The sequence below is a fragment of the Coenobita brevimanus genome, chromosome 23 (genome assembly GCF_032717465.1).
Source record: "Coenobita brevimanus isolate Jiangsu-jjx chromosome 23, ASM3271746v2, whole genome shotgun sequence".
Classification (NCBI taxonomy): Eukaryota; Metazoa; Arthropoda; class Malacostraca; order Decapoda; family Coenobitidae; genus Coenobita; species Coenobita brevimanus.
In genome coordinates, this window is record NC_136976.1 from 36,985,787 (window position 1) to 37,004,509 (window position 18,723).

At 44.0% G+C, this 18,723-nt stretch overlaps 1 protein-coding gene across 1 annotated transcript in view; it reads left to right on the top strand.

The window, feature by feature from the left end:
* The window catches only part of melt (ventricular zone expressed PH domain-containing protein melted), a 671,576-nt gene that overhangs the window by 76,823 nt on the left and 576,030 nt on the right, over positions 1-18,723 (top strand). The gene's annotated exons all lie outside the window — the stretch shown is intronic.

Sequence of the window (18,723 nt, forward strand, 5' to 3'; positions counted from 1 at the left end):
CTGTGATGTGCAAAAAAAACCATTGTATTACTTTTGTGAAATCAGTTATACTCTTTTGATATGAAAAGGAATATGTTTAAGTATGATTAGATAATGAATGAATGAATGAACGGGCATAATTTGTGGTAGGTGGGGGCACTCACCATCCACTCACTCGATGTAGTGCTGCTTTGGGTGTCTGCCCTTTTCTTCTCTTCCTTCCTTCCTCTTCTGTTTTTCTTTCCTTCATTCTTTCCTCTTCCTTCTGTCTATGGGTGACTTTACACTCTCTCTTCTGTTTTTCTTTCCTTCATTGTTTCTTCCTTCTGCCTATGGGTGACTCTACCTTGAGTGGCAAACCAAATGGTTTCCAGGAAGCCATTTACTATGGTGGGTGGTAACCATATAACCAGATTATGGCACTTGATAGTTGAGTGGGCAATTAAGGCGCTCCAATTGGATTGAGCCGTTGTAGGTTTATATCCAAGTGGTGGTTGGGGTTTATTGCTAATGTAATGCCATTCATGTAGAGGTGTATGGTATATAGGAGGACTACTGGGCCTTGGGAGCAGACTGCCAAGCCTTTGCCCAGAGTTGGACACAAAAAAACAAACAAACAAACAAACAAAAAACTCAGGGATGAGTGAGGCTGGTCACTCTCATCTTAAATGTCAGGACCAACTTGCTTAGCCCTGGGCTTCTATGCTTCTCATAGGGCAACATAGGACTGGATGATGGATGATGAATGGAACAGACATAATATAGTATCTCATGGTTTAGGAGTATTGGACATATTTCCATGATTTGTATTGAGAGCCATAAAAATATATAATTTTTTTTTATCATGGAGAGTTTTTGGTGTGATGAGATAAATGACCATGTATGGATGTGCAATTATTGAGATCAGTATCTGTCGTAGTATGATTGGATGAATGATAGAAGATTCAGTTTATGAGGTGCACTGAAGTAATTGCTGTACATAAAATCTTTCAATTTCCTTTGGTTATGGGTAAAAAGTTTTTATTTATGCATGTATGTTATTAACCCTTCAATGATCGTGGGTTCAGAAATTTACAGGCTCCTCTGGCTGGCCCCTAGATCATTTTTCTATCTATCTATCTATTGCCAGACGCCTCAATCCCGTTCGGGGTGGCCACAAACAAATCGCCTCCACGTTGCCCTGTCCCCCACCATTTCACTGCCTGGCTCCCAACTCACACCCCCCTCTCTCATATACCTCTCCACCCCATCCCTCCATTTCATCCTCGGTCTCCCCCTCCCTCTTCCCCCCTCCACCTCACTCACATACACTCTCTCTTCCTCAGTCTTTCACCCTCCATCCTCACCACATGGCCAAACCACCTCAGTGTATTCCTCCTAACGCTTCCTATCACATCCACATCCACACCACAATGCTCCTTTATATCCTTATTCGTCAGCCTGTCTCTCCATGTGACTTCACAGGCTCCTCTTAAATAACTCATTTCCACTGCTCTCACTTTGACTTGTGTCCCTCCAGCAACGTCCAAGCTTCACTTCCATACGTTAGAGTTGGTATCACAATACTGTCATGCAGTAACTTTTTCACTTCCATGCTCACTTCCCTGCTTCTTATCACTGCTTGCAAGGAATCAGCAACCTTTCTTCCATGCTGTACCCTTTCAAGCACTTCGCCCTCCAAACCTCCATCCTTACACATCACACTACCCAAGTACTTAAACGTCCTCACATTTTCCAATTCCTCACCATCCAACCTTGCTATACATTCACTGACTTCACCTCTTTCAAAGACCATCACTTTACTCTTCCCTACATTCACCTTTAGATTCTGTTTCTTACACATTCTCCCAAACTCATCCACCAAGCCTTCCAGCTCTCCTTCGTCTTCACTCAACAACACAGTATCATCTGCAAACAACAGTACTGGGAGTTTCCAAACACTACCCTCACTCACCAGGGCCACTCCAACATCCACTACCCTACCTTGTACCTCTTTTATTACCCCATCCATGCACAGATTGAACAACCATGGAGACATGACACATCCCTGTTTCAACCCATCCTTTAAAGAGAAAAATTCACTCAGTTCATCATCCACACACACTGCAGCCTTAGCACCATCATACATACTCTTCACAGCATTCAACAACTTACCATCTACTCCATGTATTCTTAATACTTTCTACAATCCTTGTATATCCACCCAGTCATTTGCTTTCTCCAAATCCATGAAAGCCGCATACAACTTCTTTCTCTTGTCTAGAAACTTTTCCACTAAAGATCTAAGAATGAATATCTGATCTACACAACCTCTTCCCTTCCTAAAGCCTCCCTGTTCTTCTCCAACTAATTCCTCTGTTCTTTCTCTAACTCTGTCAGTAAGTATCCTACCATACACTTTTCCTATAATACTAAGAAGACAAATGCCCCTATGATTACCACACACTTCTTTTTCCCCATTTCCTTTGTACAAGGGAATAATTATACCTGACTTCCAACCAGGACTCTAAAAATCTCCCAGGCCAGTCTGCACATCTTCCACATCCATTCTATTACTCTCTCTCCCCCATGCTTCAGCATTTCACCACACACTCCATCAATTTGTGGGTCTTTCCCCTATTTAACTTTCTTCATTGCTTCTACAACTTCTATCCTACTGATTTCTTCCTGTCTTCTCACCTCCCTCCTTCTCCCAGCCATTCCCCAGCCACTTATACTCGCGTTACTTCCATCTTCTATGTTCAACAATTCCTTAAAGTGTTCTCTCCATCTGCTCACTTTTTCCCCCTTCTCCACTAGTAATCAACCATTTTTATCTTTCACTCCCCTTCTAACTTCACTTCCACTCTGTCTTACTCTTTTCACCTCTTTCCAGAACATTTTCTTACAGTCCCTTCACTTTACACTCAAGATCCTTCCAAATTACTCATCCGCTCTCTTCTTACTCTCTCTTACTAATCTTTTCACCTCTCTCTTTCTTTCTACATATAACTCTCTTCCTCCTCTCAACTTCTTCCACGCCCGTATTTCTCATCCATTCATTGTATGCTTTCTTCTTTTGTGCCACAGCCTGTTTCACCTCTTCATTCCACCATGCTGTTCCTTGCACACCCCTCCGTCTTCTCTTCATCCCACGCACCACATCACATGCTGCACATATTTCTTCTGTGAATATCCTGCACACACCTTCCACGTCCTCCATCTGCTCCAATTCATATTTGCCCAATCGTTCCTCCACTTCTCTCTTATACTCTGCCTTTTTCTCATCCTCTTGTAACCTTTCCACTCTTCTTACAAATACTCCTTCTTCCCGTCGTTCCCTTCTTCTATTTCTCCACCTTAATTGGATCATGATTCTGGCCACCACCAAGTAGTGGTCAGAAAGTCCACTCCCCCAACCTCTATAAGCTCTTGCATCCATTACACCTTTTCGCATCCTTTCATCCAAACGCACATAATCAATCATTGCCTTCCTTTCATTCAGTTCACCACTCACCCTTCTCATTACTCGCCATGTATACCTGTGGACCATTTTGTACCTGAAGAGGGTATTGGCTATCACCAACCCCCTCCCAACACAAATGTCCAGTAATGCACTGCCATTCTCATCTATCTCAGCAGGCTCACCCCACTCACCAACTATTCCATCCACCTTCACATTCCTTACTTTACCATTCATATCACCAATGAAAAACACTCTCTCATTCCTTCCAAACTTTTCCATGCACAATTCCACATTTATCCAGAACCCTTCTCTCACTCTGCTTGCACGATCTTTCGTTGGCGCATACACGCACACAGTTGCCCACATTTGTATTCCAGCTTTCAATCTTACCCACACAATCCTTGACCTAACTGATCCATACTCTCTTATATTCTTCTTCCATCTTTTACTCACAACCATACACACTCCTTGTTTTGCCCTCTCACTCTCACCTACTCCTGCACAAATACCCCATCCATACTCCCATTCTCTCACACTCTCACCTCTCCATTTGGTTTCAGTTACTCCACATACAGTAACTTTCGCACCCTCAAGCACCTGGACAATCCCTCTCTCTTTCACCTCATCATTCGCACCTCATACATTCCATGTTCCGATTACTATGTCGTTTGTCCGGTCCTTGGTCGTCATCTATTGGTCAGTCCTTGTCCGAGGCTTCTTGTTTGTCTTTTTAGTTAGTTGTTTTCCGGGTAGGGGCACTAACACTCCGCCATCCCTTTTAGTCGCCTTGTATGACAAGCAGGGATACTTGGGGAGTATTCTTGAAAAACCTCCCTTCCCCCAGGGGGTATATATATATATATATATATATATATATATATATATATATATATATATCCCCATAATATCCGGACACCCACTTTGCGCACATCCCCACTTTCTGGACATTATCGTCCTGGGATGCAATATTCCCAGAATGGTCCGAAAACCGCAAAAAATTAGAAAAAAATCCGATTTTTTTTACCCGCCCGTTATTTGAACTTGGCGCGCGCGGTGCGGGACAGCTTTTGTTTTGGTGCGTCATTCCTCCGACGTCCGGTAGAGCGCCCCTGCATCCTCCCCATTTACAGCCCGTCTCTTGTAGTGAGTGCACGCTCGTCGTCATGGCTGCCCACGTGCTCGCTTTTGTGGTGGTGCCTTACATGCTACAGGCTCTCCTGCTGCTCTCGTGCCTCTTCTTCGTGTGTGTGATGTTGGCCCCGCCGCCTGAGAAGAGGGAGATATTGGAGAAAGTGGTTGCGGGATGGTCTTCGTCACGCATCCTTCGTGAGTTCAACCTGGCCCGATCTACTTGGTTTGATATCAAGAGATCCCGAGACAAACTCATGCAGTACACGGCTGACTTCTCGTCGAAAAGCAAACACAACGTGGAGAGGAAGATGATGTTTACTCCCAAGTATGCTGAAGTCGACTAATCCACGTTGATTTGGCATCGACAGCAGCATACTGCTGGTGTGATGGTGCGTGGTACAGAGCTGAAGGCTGCTGCTGAGAAGTTCGCAAGGCTTCACGACGCCCTAGACTTCAAGGCATCCGAGTGTTGGCTCTTCGCGTTCAAGTTACGACGTGGCCTTACCAACCGTAAGTCTCATGGCGAAGCTTTGGACGCTAACGAGGATGGAGTAGAGGAGTTTCGGCACAAGGTGAAGGGCTTGATCAACAGGGAGGGCCACACTCTCGGTCAAGTCTACAACACTGACGAAACTGGTTTATTCTATCGCTCTTTGCCTACGAACACTCTAGCCGAAGAGACAGAGAAGCGTGTACCTGGCTGCAAGCTCTCCAAGCAAAGGATATCTGCTTTGTGTTGTGCTAATGCTAACGGCATGCACCAGCTTAAGCCTGTTATTGTTGGCCGTGCAAAGCAGCCTCGGTGTCTTCGTGGGGTGATGGATGTCCTTCCTGTCGTTTGGTACCATTCTTTGAAGGCATGGTTCACAGCCCACATCTTCAAAGACTGGTTCCACCGCCATTTGGTCAAGGAGGTCATACATTACCAGACGGAGAAACTGGGAATCCCACATGACCAGGTAAAGACCCTCCTTCTCCTCGACAATGCACCTGCCCACCCGTGCGACAAGGACTTGGTGGCTGAGAATGGCCGCATTAGGTACACGTTTCTGCCACCTAATACTACTGCTCTCATCCAACCAATGGACCAAGGAGTGATCGTGGTAACGAAGCGGCTATACCGACAGATGTTCCTGGACGAGGTGATGGTTGTTCTTGAGGACGAGGACGAGAGCAGGGAGGGACGGGACACATGAGGCCAGCGGACTTTGGAAAACCTTCGCCGCTACAACATCAATTCTGCCATTTTCAGCTGGGCCAGTGCATGGAAGGAAGTCCCTGTCAAGACTCTAGAAAATGGTTGGTCTCGTCTGCTTCTCGGAACGGATGTGGAGCACGATTTCCTAGGTTTCGACCTGGATGACTTCCATGCATGTCTACGTGCGCATAAGGATGATGTTGACGTGGACCAAGTGCGTGAGTGGTTGGATGACGTCGAGGGCGATCCTGAGTATGAGACCCTGTCTGATATCGAGATCGCATCTCCAGTTGCAGGTGTCAGTACCCAGCTTGAAGATTCCAACGAGGACGGCGACGATGATGCGGACTTCTCTCAGCATGACACTACTCCGGCCATCCCCAAGCTGAGAGCACTCCGGGAACACCTAGAGTTCGTTCTGGACTACTTGGAACACCTAGTCTGCGACAGGGAGATGGGGCCCTTGGGACTTGTGGAGGAAGTGCGTACTTTTAGGCAGCGCATCATTAATCATCAGAATCATTGTTCCTTGTGTCAATCAACGATTGACAGCTTTTTCAGGCTCGTGATCCCCACTGTGCCCAGCCCTGGCTCCACTCCGTTGCCTCCCCAAGACAGGCCCTCATGGTCCGAGCCACAGCCCAGCACATCAGCCACAGTGGAGTCACCGCTTGACGTGAGTTTGCGCCTATCTTCAGAGTCGTCTGCAGTGGGTATGCCATCACCACGACCCAGCAACGCATCCCTAGGTCACTTGCATGTGCTACTCTCAGACTCTGACAGTGATTAGACTCCAAGAACTTCTCCACTAGACCACACGGGAATTTACAGTGTTGTGCAGTGAAAAAAACAGTGCATAGAGTTAAGGAATTTGAGTTCTGAGTGAAAAGACAAAGATTTAATGGACTGTAAATGTAACGTAAATTAACTTAAGTGTGTTTTGTTTAAAAAATGGTTTCAAGAGTGGATGGACTTACAGTGCAGAGTGCAACACTTATTTCATTAAGGTACAATGGAGCGCAAGTAAGACAAGAGTGCGCAGTGTTAAGAGAATGGAATTCTGAATGCAAATGACTAAGTTCTGTGCAAGACTTCATGAACAGTGTACTGCAAATGCTTCAGGAAATCCTTCTTACTGTCAGAGTCTGAGAGGAGGCGGTTATTCATCGAGATGGCCAGGGACTTGCTGTACGTACCCAGAATGTTTCATATTGTACTGTACTGTATTTTCCATACTGTATTTACCTCTAGCACCTCATTTCACTCTTTTATGTCCCTTATTGGTGTGAATAGGGTATTAGGTGCTATGCATGTGCAGTAGGGAGGTATTTCTCTGAGTTAGGGTCCATAAGTACCGGTCCAGGTGCCAGGGACTTGTTGTAAGTACCCAGAATGTTTAATATTATATAAACTCACCTCTAAACCCTAATTTTATGGTTCTTTTGCATTTATTTCAGTCTTATGTCCCTTATTGTTGTGATTTGGGTCTTAAATAGGTGCTATGCATGTCCAGAGGGAGTTGTATAGGTGTTTTTCTGAGTTAGTGTCCATAAGTACAAGTCCAGGAGGCTGGTGCCCACTATCTGGACAGGACCACTTTCCGGACATGCCTTTGGCTCTATTATGTCGGATAGTGGAGGGATTACTATATACAGTATATACAATACTGGCCATGGTCTTAGGTGTGCCTCAGGCACGCGCCTACGTCCATGGCAAGTTCAGAAATATACCTTCTTTCTCAATGGAAAAAAAATCGCGCCTGAGAAAAATGCTAATTGGCAACTTACATAGGAAAGAGGCTCGTGCGGGGGTGGGAGAGACAAGAACTCAGTATTGATTGATCGGCGATAGGGATATGTTATAAGTGTCTCCTGCCCCCTGGAGTTTTCCATTTTTGTGAGCGATCCTTTCCACCACTCCAGTTCGTTCAGGTGGCAATGGGGTGTAACCCAAACTTGTCCAGGGAAGCTTTGACCCGTATACACATGCTACATAAGGCTGGTTATACAGTGAAACGTATATGTGAGGAGACTGGTTTTGCTAAGTGAAGTGTGCAGCGGTGGGTACGTAGGTGCCGGGAGACAACAGGCAGCAACGTGCCGGTTCAAATCAAACCGCCTGGCCCTACACATAGACTTTCAAAGAAGACTTTGCACATTCTCAAGAGGCAGTTGAGGGTCACTCCTACACTTACAGCACGTGAACTTAAAGAAAGAAACCCCCAGCTTCTCTCTACAGTGTCTGTTAGGACAGTGTCTCTGTATGTGAAGGAACACCTCCACCTTCGTTCACGTGTGGCGGCCGTTAAACCATTGTTAATTGATAAACAAAAGAAAAAGTGTGTGGCTTTTTGTCGAAAGTATAGCTCGTGGACACTTGATGATATCAGATCTATTCTTTGGTCTGATGAAAGCACTTTCACTGTGACTGGTACACTAGCCAGACGAGTGAGAAGGCCACCTAACTCTGACCGCTTTGACCCTTGTTACACAGTGAAGAGTGTGAAACACCCGGAAAATGTGATGGTTTGGGGTTCATTCAGCTACTATGAAGTGACTAATCTTGTTTTCCTAGAAAAAGAAGAGTCTATGAATAGTTTAACTTACCGGGATCTTTTGATGAACAATCTTCCTGAGGCATTTGTGGAGTGCAGTGCACAGTATTTCAAGCAAGATGGGGCCAGGTGCCATACTAGTGCTTATGTAATGGATTGGTTTAAAGAGTATGGTGTAAATGTTATTGAGGATTGGCCAGGAAACAGTCCAGACCTCAACCCCATTGAAAATCTGTGGTCTGTGGTGAAGAAGGCATTGATTGATGAGGACACCAGCTCCCTACCGAAGTTAAAGGAGGCCGTAGAAAAGGCTTGGAAAAACATTCCTAGTGAGACTCTGAAGAACCTTGTTGACTCTGTACCTGATAGACTGAAAGACGTGATCAAGAGGAAGGGAAACACCACCAAGTATTAGTCTGGGTAAGTGTTTAACTCTTTTTTTTAGGGATGTAAACCTGCTGCTACCAGAAAATCTTGGGGCATGGCTGATGTGCGCCTGAGTCCATGGCCAAGGGGTGTATATATATATATATATATATATATATATATATATATATATATATATATACACACTCACACACACTCACATAAAGGTACTGTATACCCCGGTTTAACGATGCAGTTGGTTAGGTAAAAACCCATTGTTAGGCAGGATATCGTATATCAGGGTAGTTAAAAATTTTATCACATAAGTAATGGGATGCATTTTTCAGCCTTGGGTTTCTCCTCCAACCAAGTTCTAAACCCACCTAAATGAGCCCAGAAACAAGTTTAAAGCCAATCTAGATGGCCTAATAGCTGTCAAAGAAGCTCACCTGTGCCTAACACATGTAAATAACTCACTTAAACCAACAAATAAAATATGAAAATCATCAAATATTTGTCTGGAAGAAATCAAACTTAGTAAACTGTACCCCAAAATGACAATGTTCTCCCCACCTGTGACTAAAACACATTAAGCCTAGTCTAAAAACTTTATAAAATAAACCTAAACACACAGTTCTAGTCTAAAATATCATCAAAATCAGTAAAAAAAAAAAATCAAAACCCACAGGGTTTGACCATCATTAGGCTGAGTATGACGGTATTTCTACCCGTCGTTAACCCGGGGTATCGCATCTAGGGGTATCGTATATCGGGGTATTATTGTAAATATATATATACAGTACTCTGTTTTTAGGGTACCTCAACACTGAGTGGCAAGGCAAATGATTTCCTGTAAAATAGGAAAACATTTACAGCACCGGGTGGTAACCTTATAACCAAGCAATACATGTTCCTTGTGTGACAACAGGTGGGTTGACGGAGGGTTAGTGCCCCTCCCTGGAAAACAACTAACTAAAAGTTCGAACAAGAAGCCTTGGACCAGGACTGACCAAATGATGACAACTAAGGACCGAACAAAAGACATGATACAGATGGCATTGTCGAATGTTAGGGGTGCAAATGATAAGGTGAAAGAGAGAGATTTTCCAGGTGCTTGAGGGTGCAAAAGTGGATGTATTTGGATTAACTGAAACTAAATGGGAAGGTGAGAGTATGAGAGAATGGGAGTATGGATGTGGTGTATGTGCAGGAGTAGGTGAGAATGAGAGGGCAAAAGAAGGAGTGTGTATTGTAGTGAGTAACAGATGGAAGGAGAATGTAAGGGAGTATGGATCGTTTGACTCAAGGTTTGTGTGGGTAAGATTGAAAGTTGGACTACAAATGTGGGCAATTGTGTGCGTGTATGCGCCAGTGCAAGATCATGCAAGCAGAATGAGAGAAGAGTTCTGGACAAATGGGGAAGTGTGCATGGAAAAGTTTGAAAGGAATGAGAGAGTGTTTTTGATTGGCGATATGAATGGTAAAGTAGGGGATGTGAAGGTGGATGGTGTAGTTGGTGAGTGGGGTGTGTCTGCAGAAGTGGATGAGATTGGCAGTGCTTTAGTTTACACTTGTGCTGGGAGGGGGTTGATGATAGCCAATACCCTCTTCAGGCACAAAATGATCCATACGGATACATGGCGAGTGTTGAGAAGGGTGAGTGGTGAACTGAATGAACAAAAGACAATGATTAATAATGTGTGTGTGGATGAAAGGATGTGAAAGTGTGTAATGGATGCAAGAGTGTATACAGGTTGGGGGGTGAACTTTCTGACCACCACTTGGTGGTGGTCAAAATCAGTGTTCAGTTGAAATGGAGAAATAGAAGAAGGGAAGGACAGGAGGAGGTAGTATATGCAAGGAGAGTGGAAAGGTTACAAGAGGATGAGAAAAAGGTAGAATATAAGAGAGAAGTAGAGGAGCGATTGGGTAAGTATGGATTGGAGCAAATGGGGGATGTGGAAGGTGTGTGCAAGATATTCACAGAAGAAGTCTGTGCAGTGTGTGATGTGGTGTGTGGGATGAAGAGAAGACGAAAGGGGGAGCAAGGAACATCATGATGGAATGAAGAGGTGAGACAGGCTGTGGCACAGAAGAAGAAAGCATATAATGAGTGGAGGAGAAACAGGGGCGTGGAAGAAGTTGAGAAGCGGAAGTTATATGTAGAGAGGAAGGGAGAGGTGAAAAGATTAGTAAGAGAGAGTAAGAAGAGAGTGGATGAGGAATTTGAAATGAGTTTGAGTGTAAAGTGGAGGGAATGTAAGAAAATATTCTGGAAAGAAGTAAAGAGAGTTAGACAGGGTGGCGGTGAAGTTAGTCGGGGAGTGAAAGACAAAAATGGTAGATTACTAGTGGAGAAGGGAGAAAATGTGAGCAGATGGAGAGGATACTTTAAGGAATTGTTGAACATAGAGAATGAAAGTTATGCGAGTATAAGCGGCTGGAGAATGGCTGGGAAAAGGAGGGAGGTGAGAGGAGAGGAAGAAATCAGTAGGATGGAAGTGATGAAAGCAATGAAGAAAGTCAAAATGGGGAAAGCCCCTGGAATTGATGGAGTGTGTGGTGAAATGCTAAAGCATGGTGGAGAGATAGTAGTGGAATGGATGTGGAAGATGTGGAGATTGGCCTGGGAGGAAGGTAGAGTCACAGAGGATTGGAAGTCTGGGATAATTATTCCCTTGTACAAAGGAGAAGGGGAAAAAGAAATGTGTGGTAATCATAGGGGTATTTGTCTTCTTAGTGTAATAGGAAAAGTATATGATAGGATACGTATTGACAGATTTAGGGAAATAACAGAGGAATTAGTTGGAGAAGAACAGGGAGGCTTTAGGAAGGGAAGAGGTTGCATAGATCAGATATTCATTCTTAGATCTTTAGTGGAAAAGTTTCTAGAGAAGGGAAAGAAGTTGTATGCAGTCTTCATGGATTTGGAGAAAGCATATGACAGGGTGGATAGACAAGGATTGTGTAAAGTATTAAGAATATATAGAGTAGATGGAAAGTTGTTGGATGCTGTGAAGAGTATGTATGAGGGTGCTGAGGCTGCAGTGCATGTGGATAGTGAACTGAGTGAATTTTTCTACTTGAAGGTTGGATTGAAACAGGGATGTGTCATGTCTCCATGGTTGTTCAATCTGTATATGGATGGGGTTATGAAAGAGATACAAGGTAGGGCATTGGATGTTGGAATGACCCTAATGAGAGAGGGTAGTGTCTGGAAACTCCCTGTACCGCTGTTTGCAGATGGTACTGTGTTGCTAAGTGAAGATCAAGGGAGCTGCAAGACTTGCTAGATGAGTTTGGGAGTGTAGGAAACGGAATCTAAAGGTGAATTTAGGGTAGAGAAAAGTGAAGTCAGTGAATGTACAGTGAGTTTGGATGAGGAGGAAATGGAAAATGTGACTGCGTTTAAAAATTTGGGTTGTGTGATGAGTAAGGATGGAAGTTTGGAGGGTGAGGTGCTTGATAGGGTACAACAAGGAAGAAAGGTTGCTGGTTCCTTGAAAGCAGTGATAAGAAATGGGGAAGTGAGCATGGAAGTAAAAAAGTTACTACATGACAGTATTGTGATACCAATTCTAATGGATGGAAGTGAAGCTTGGACCTTGTTGAAGGGACAGAAATCAAGAGTGAGAGCAGTGGAAATGAGTTATTTGAGAGAAGCATGTGGAGTCACATGGAGAGACAGACTGACAAATGAGGATATAAAGGAGCATTGTTGTGTGGATGTGGATGTGATAGGAACCGTTAGGAGAAACACACTGAGGTGGTTTGGCCATGTGGAGAGGATAGAGAGTGAGAGACTGAGTATAAGAGTGTATGTGAGTGAGGTGGAGGGGGGAGGGGGAGGGGGAGGTGGAGGCAGAGGCCAAGGTTGGGATGGAGGGATGGAATGGAGAGGTATATGAGAGAGGGGTGTGCGAGCTGGGAGCAGGGCAGTGAAATAGCGAGGAATAAGGCGACATGGAGGCGGTTTGTTTGTGGCCACCCCTTACGGGGTTATGGCGTTTGGCAATAGAGGGATAGATAGATATGTATACATATACAGTTAGCCCTCCACATTTGCGGATTCACCTGATGGGTCTCGCAGATTCGCCAATTGCCCCTCTATAGAGCCAAGATTCCTTTCGCAGCTGCAAAACGTAGCAATGCGGACACTTGCGGGTTATTTCACGCCAAACCAGGCCTGCACCAAACCACTGTGCTCTCCCTCGCTCCTCTGTCTCTTTCTCAGTCTGTGTCCTGCCACTGTTGCAGTCGCTTTGCTGTCACTACACTGCCATGCCAAACCTTCCATAATTTCATTATTGTGACCAACAATTTTTCTCTGATATGTTTGAAGGTATCAAATGCATTGCTGTGCTGTTAGGTGAGTGAATTGGTGCCCTAACTTAGTACAGTCATACCCAGTCTAAACATATTTGCTATTAAACTTTTTTATACAGTTGGTCTGTTACTATTTGTGATATTTTATGCTGCTTTCAGGTCCCAGATATGGTTTATTAGGTACAGTATGTGCACTGTTGCTCAAAGGGGGTGATTTGCAGCTGTAGGGGCATTTACCGGAAGGCACATCAAACATTCCCAGAAATTCCACATTCGTGGGAGTATGTGTCCCCTAACCCCCGCAAATGTGGAGGGCCGCCTGTATACAGTGTATACAGGATTTAACGTGACATATGACAATAACTTACACCAATGATCTATCATGTGATTTTGAGTATATTTAGTTCTATAAACATATACTGTACTCTCTCTACCCTCAGTTCAGTACCCAGCATTGGGCAATTTACTGTATGTGTAAAAGTTTTGTGGCTTGAATGTGTCATCAGGCGGTAGTTTCACAGGTGATGGGAGACGAGTGTTAATAGCTTATAATGTACTGTACATAAAAATCCCATATCCTATCAGCAGAAATGAGTTTTAAGAAGAAAGTTTATGTAGTTTATTGATTCTTTAACATCGTCATGCATTCCTGCAATTCTTTTGCACAGATCAACCTTAATTAAGAATTAAATTCAAATTTTAAGGATTGCAAGGGAGTAGGGAGGGAGGAGAGGCTGGTTTGTTGTTGCCAGTTATGCAATGTTTGGTTCGTAGGATATTACTACCAGCATTATCATAACACCTACAGCTCATTCAGTGAAGAAGCATTATTGTAAAGCGAGATTAGCGTCACTTTAAGTCAGGAGTAATAATATTATTTATTACAATTTTTTTGCTGCAAGAAAACGTGGCACCATTCCTTTCATCTGATGGTGGGATGCAAATAGTGATGCAGAGTTGCCAATTTAACAATTTTGCATCTAGATCTATTTTTTGCTTCAATGTAGCGGCACTATTTAACATCAGGCAAGATGATATCTAGCTTCATTCTGGATATTTTGGCCCTCTTTCAGGTGATATGCTAGAGATTTAATTATATTTTCTAGCGATATTTTGCAGTGTTTACTATCTAGTGACATTCTAGCAAGTTTTAAGGACTAATCTAGCGAGATTGGTGATAAGGACTTGGCAACCCTGCGTGCACGGTGTCTTTTGAGCGGGAAAATTTGCGGGCGAAACTCACTTCAAATACTGTTCTCCAAGTTCAGTTGTTCACTGGGTTCAGCTTTACTTGTTCATGAAACAGTATGCCATGTACGTACAGCAGTGAAGAATGTGCAGATATCGTCTGTTTTTATGGAATCTGCGATGGTAATGGCAGTGCTGCAGCCAGGGAATACAGGAGGAGATACCCAAACGGAAGATGTCCAGGCGCTTGAGTTTTCTGTGGTGTCTATCAGCATCTTGGCGACACAGGTAGTGTCCCTGGAATTAATCTGAGGGCCAAACGCATGACGCACAAGATAGAGAAAGACAGATAATGCATGCCATGTTAAACAGCCCTGACATAAGTACAAGAGGACTTTCCTCACATCACCATTAGATGAAAGGAATGGTGCCATGTTTACTTGCAGCAGAAAAATTGTAATAAATAATATTCATGTGGTAGGTGGGGGTGCTCACCATCCACTCACTTGATGTAGTGCTGCTCTCGGTGTCTGCCGTTTCCTCTCCTTCCTTCTTTCCTTCCTTTGTCTTCTGTCTTTCTTTACTTCATTCTCTCCTCTTCCTTCTGCCTACATGTGACTTTACACTCCCTCTTCTGTCTTTCTGTCCTTCATTTTTTCCTCTTCTGCCTATGGGTAACTCTACACTGAGTGACAAGCCAAATGGTTTCCTGTGCACCAGGACACCATTTACTATGCTGGGTGGTAACCATATTCCCAAATCATGGCATCTGGTGGTTGTGTGGGTAATTAAGGCGCTCCAATCGGATTGAGCCAGTGTAGATTTATATCCAAGGGGTGGTTGGGGTTTCTTGCTTATGTAATGCCACTCAGGGATGAGTGAGGCTGGTCACAGTCATCTTAAATGTCAGGACCAATTTGCCTAGCCCCTGGCTCCTATGCTTCTCTTGGGGCAGCACTGGATTGGATGATGGATGGATGGATGGATTACTCCTGACTTAAAGTGACACTAATCACGCTTTACAACAATGTTTCTTTATTGAATGAGCTATAGGTGTTATGATAATGCTGGCAGTAATATCCTACGAACCAAACATTACATAACTGGCAACAACACACCAGCCTCTCCTCCCTCCCTACTCCCTTGCAATCCTTAAAATTTGAATCTAATCCCTAATTACAGTCTATGTGTGCAAAAGAATTGCAGGAATGCATGACTTGATGTTAAAGCATCAACAGACTACGTAAAGTTTCTTCTTAATACTTATTTGTACTGATAGACTATGGGATTTTTATGTACAGTACATTATAAGGACTGACCAAAAGATGACGACCAAGGACCGGACAAAGGACATGGTAATCGGAACATGGGATGTAAAGGGAGCGAATGATGAGGTGAAAGAGAGTGAGATTGTCCAGGTGCTTGAGGGTGCAAAAGTTGATGTATGCGGAATAACTGAAACTAAATGGAAAGGTGAGAGTGTAAGAGAATGGGAGTATGGATGGGGTATATGTGCAGGAATAGGGGAGAATGAGAGGGCAAAAGAAGGAGCATGTATAGTTGTGAGTAAAGGATGGAAGAAGAGCGTAAGAGAGTATGGATCAGTTGGGAAAAGGATTGTGTGGGTAAGATTGAAAGTTGGAATACAAATGTGGGCGATTGTGTGCATGTATGCGCCAACGCAAGATCGTGCAAGCAGAGTGAGAGAAGAGTTTTGGACAAATGTGGAAGTGTGCATGGAAAAGTTTGGAAGGAATGAGAGAGTGTTTTTGGTTGGTGATGTGAATGGTACAGTAGGGCATGTGAAGGTGGATGGAATAGTTGGTGAGTGGGGTGTGCCTGCTGAGATAGATGAGAATGGCAGTGCATAAGTGGACAGTTGTGCTGGGAGGGGGTTGGTGATAGCCAATACCCTCTTCAGGCACAAAATGATCCACAGGTATACATGGCAAGTGATGAGAAGGGTGGGTGGTGAACTGAATGACAGGAAGGCAGTGATTGATTATGTGTGTGTGGATGAAAGGATGCGAAAAGGTGTAATGGATGCAAGAGCTGATAGAGGTTTGGGGAGTGGACTTTCTGACCACTACTTGGTGGTGGCCAGAATCAAGATTCATTTAAGATGGAGAAATAGAAGAAGGGAAGGACGGGAAGAAGGAGTTTTTGTAAGGAGAGTGGAAAGGTTACAAGAGGATGAGAAAAAGGCAGAGTATAAGAGAGAAGTGGAGGAACGATTGAGCAAATATGAATTGGAGCAGATGGGGGATGTGGAAGGGGTGTGCAGGATATTCACAGAAGAAATATGTGCAGCATGTGATGTGGTGTGTGGGATGAAGAGAAGACGGAGGGGTGTGCCAGGATGGTGGAATGAAGAGGTGAGACAGGCTGTGGTACAAAAGAAGAAATTATACAATGAATGGATGAGAAATAGGGGCGTGGAAGAAGTTGAGAGGCGGAAGAGAGAGTTATATGTAGAAAGAAAGAGAGAGGTGAAAAGATTAGTAAGAGAGAGTAAGAAGAGAGCGGATGAGGAATTTGGAAGGAACTTGAGTGTAAAGTGAAGGGACTGGAAGGAAATGTTCTGGAAAGAGGTGAAAAGAGTAAGACAGGGTGGAAGTGAAGTTAACAGGGGAGTGAAAGATAAAAATGGTAGATTACTAGTGGAGAAGGGAGGAAAAGTGAGCAGATGGAGAGAACACTTTAAGGAATTGTTGAACATAGAGGATGGAAGTAATGCGAGTATAAGTGGCTGGGGAATGGCTGGGAGAAGGAGGGAGGTGAGAAGACAGGAAGAAATCAGTAGGATAGAAGTTGTGGAAGCAATGAAGAAAGTTAAATTGGGGAAAGCCCTAGGAATTGATGGAGTGTGTGGTGAAATGCTGAAGCATGGGGGAGAGATAATAGTAGAATGGATGTGGAAGATGTGCAGATTGGCCTGGGAGGAAGGTAGAGTCCCGGAGGATTGGAAGTCAGTTATAATTATTCCCTTGTACAAAGGAAAAGGGGAAAAAGAAGTGTGTGGTAATCATAGGGGCATTTGTCTTCTTAGTATAATAGGAAAAGTGTATGGTAGGATACTTACTGACAGAGTTAGAGAAAGAACAGAGGAATTAATTGGAGAAGAACAGGGAGACTTTAGGAAGGGAAGAGGTTGTGTAGATCAGATATTCATTCTTAGATCTTTAGTGGAAAAGTTTCTAGAGAAGGGAAAGAAGTTGTATCCAGCTTTCATGGATATGGAGAAAGCATATGACAGGGTGGATAGTCAAGGATTGTGGAAAGTATTAAGAATATATGGAGTAGATGGGAAGTTGTCGAATGCTGTGAAGAGTATGAATGATGGTGCTAAGGCTGCAGTGCATGTGGATGGTGAACTGAGTGAATTTTTCTCTTTGAAGGTTGGGTTGAAACAGGGATGTGTCATGTCTCCATGGTTGTTCAATCTGTACGTGGATGGGGTAATAAAAGAGGTACAAGGTAGGATAGTGGATGTTGGAGTGGCCCTGGTGAGAGAGGATAGTGTTTGGAAACTCCCAGTACTGTTGTTTGCAGATGATACTGTGTTGTTAGTGAAGATGAAGGAGAGCTGCAAGGCTTTGTGGATGAGTTTGGGAGAGTGTGTAAGAAACGGAATCTAAAGGTGAATGAAGGGAAGAGTAAAGTGATGGTCTTTGAGAGAGGTGAAGTCAGTGAATGTACAGCGAGGTTGGATGGTGAGGAATTGGAAAATGTGAGTATGTTTAAGTACTTGGGTAGTGTGATGAGTAGGGATGGAGGTTTGGAGGGTGAAGTGCTTGAAAGGGTACAGCAGGGAAAAAAGGTTGCTGATTCCTTGAAAGCAGTGATAAGAAACAGGGAAGTGAGCATGGAAGTGAAAAAGTTACTACATTACAGTATTGTGATACCAGCTCTAACGTATGGAAGTGAAACTTGGACGTTGCTGGAAGGACACAAGTCAAGAGTGAGAGCAGTGGAAATGAGTTATTTAAGAAGAGCCTGTGACGTCACATGGAGAGAGAGGCTGACAAATGAGGATATAAAGGAGCGTTGTGGAGTGGATGTGGATGTGATAGGATGCATTAGGAGGAATACACTGAGATGGTTTGGCCACGTGGAGAGGATGGAGGGTGAAAGACTGACGAAGAGAGTGTATGTGAGTGAGGTGGAGGGGGGAAGAGGGAGGGGGAGGCTGAGGATGAGATGGAGGGATGGAGGGGAGAGGTATATGAGAGAGGGGGGTGTGAGTTGGGAGCAGGGCAGTGAAATGGCGGGGGACAATGCGACGTGGAGGCAATTTCTTTGTGGCCACCCCAAATGGGATTGAGGCGTCTGGCAATAGATAGGTAGATAGACATTATATGCTAATAATACTCATCTCCCATCACCCTGCGAAGCTCCCATCCGATTGCATATTCAAGCCACAAAACTTTTACACATAAACAGCCCAATGCTGGGTACTGAACTAGGGGTGCAGAGAGTATATGTTTATAGAACAAAATATACTCAAAATGTCATGATAGATCATTGGTGTAAGTT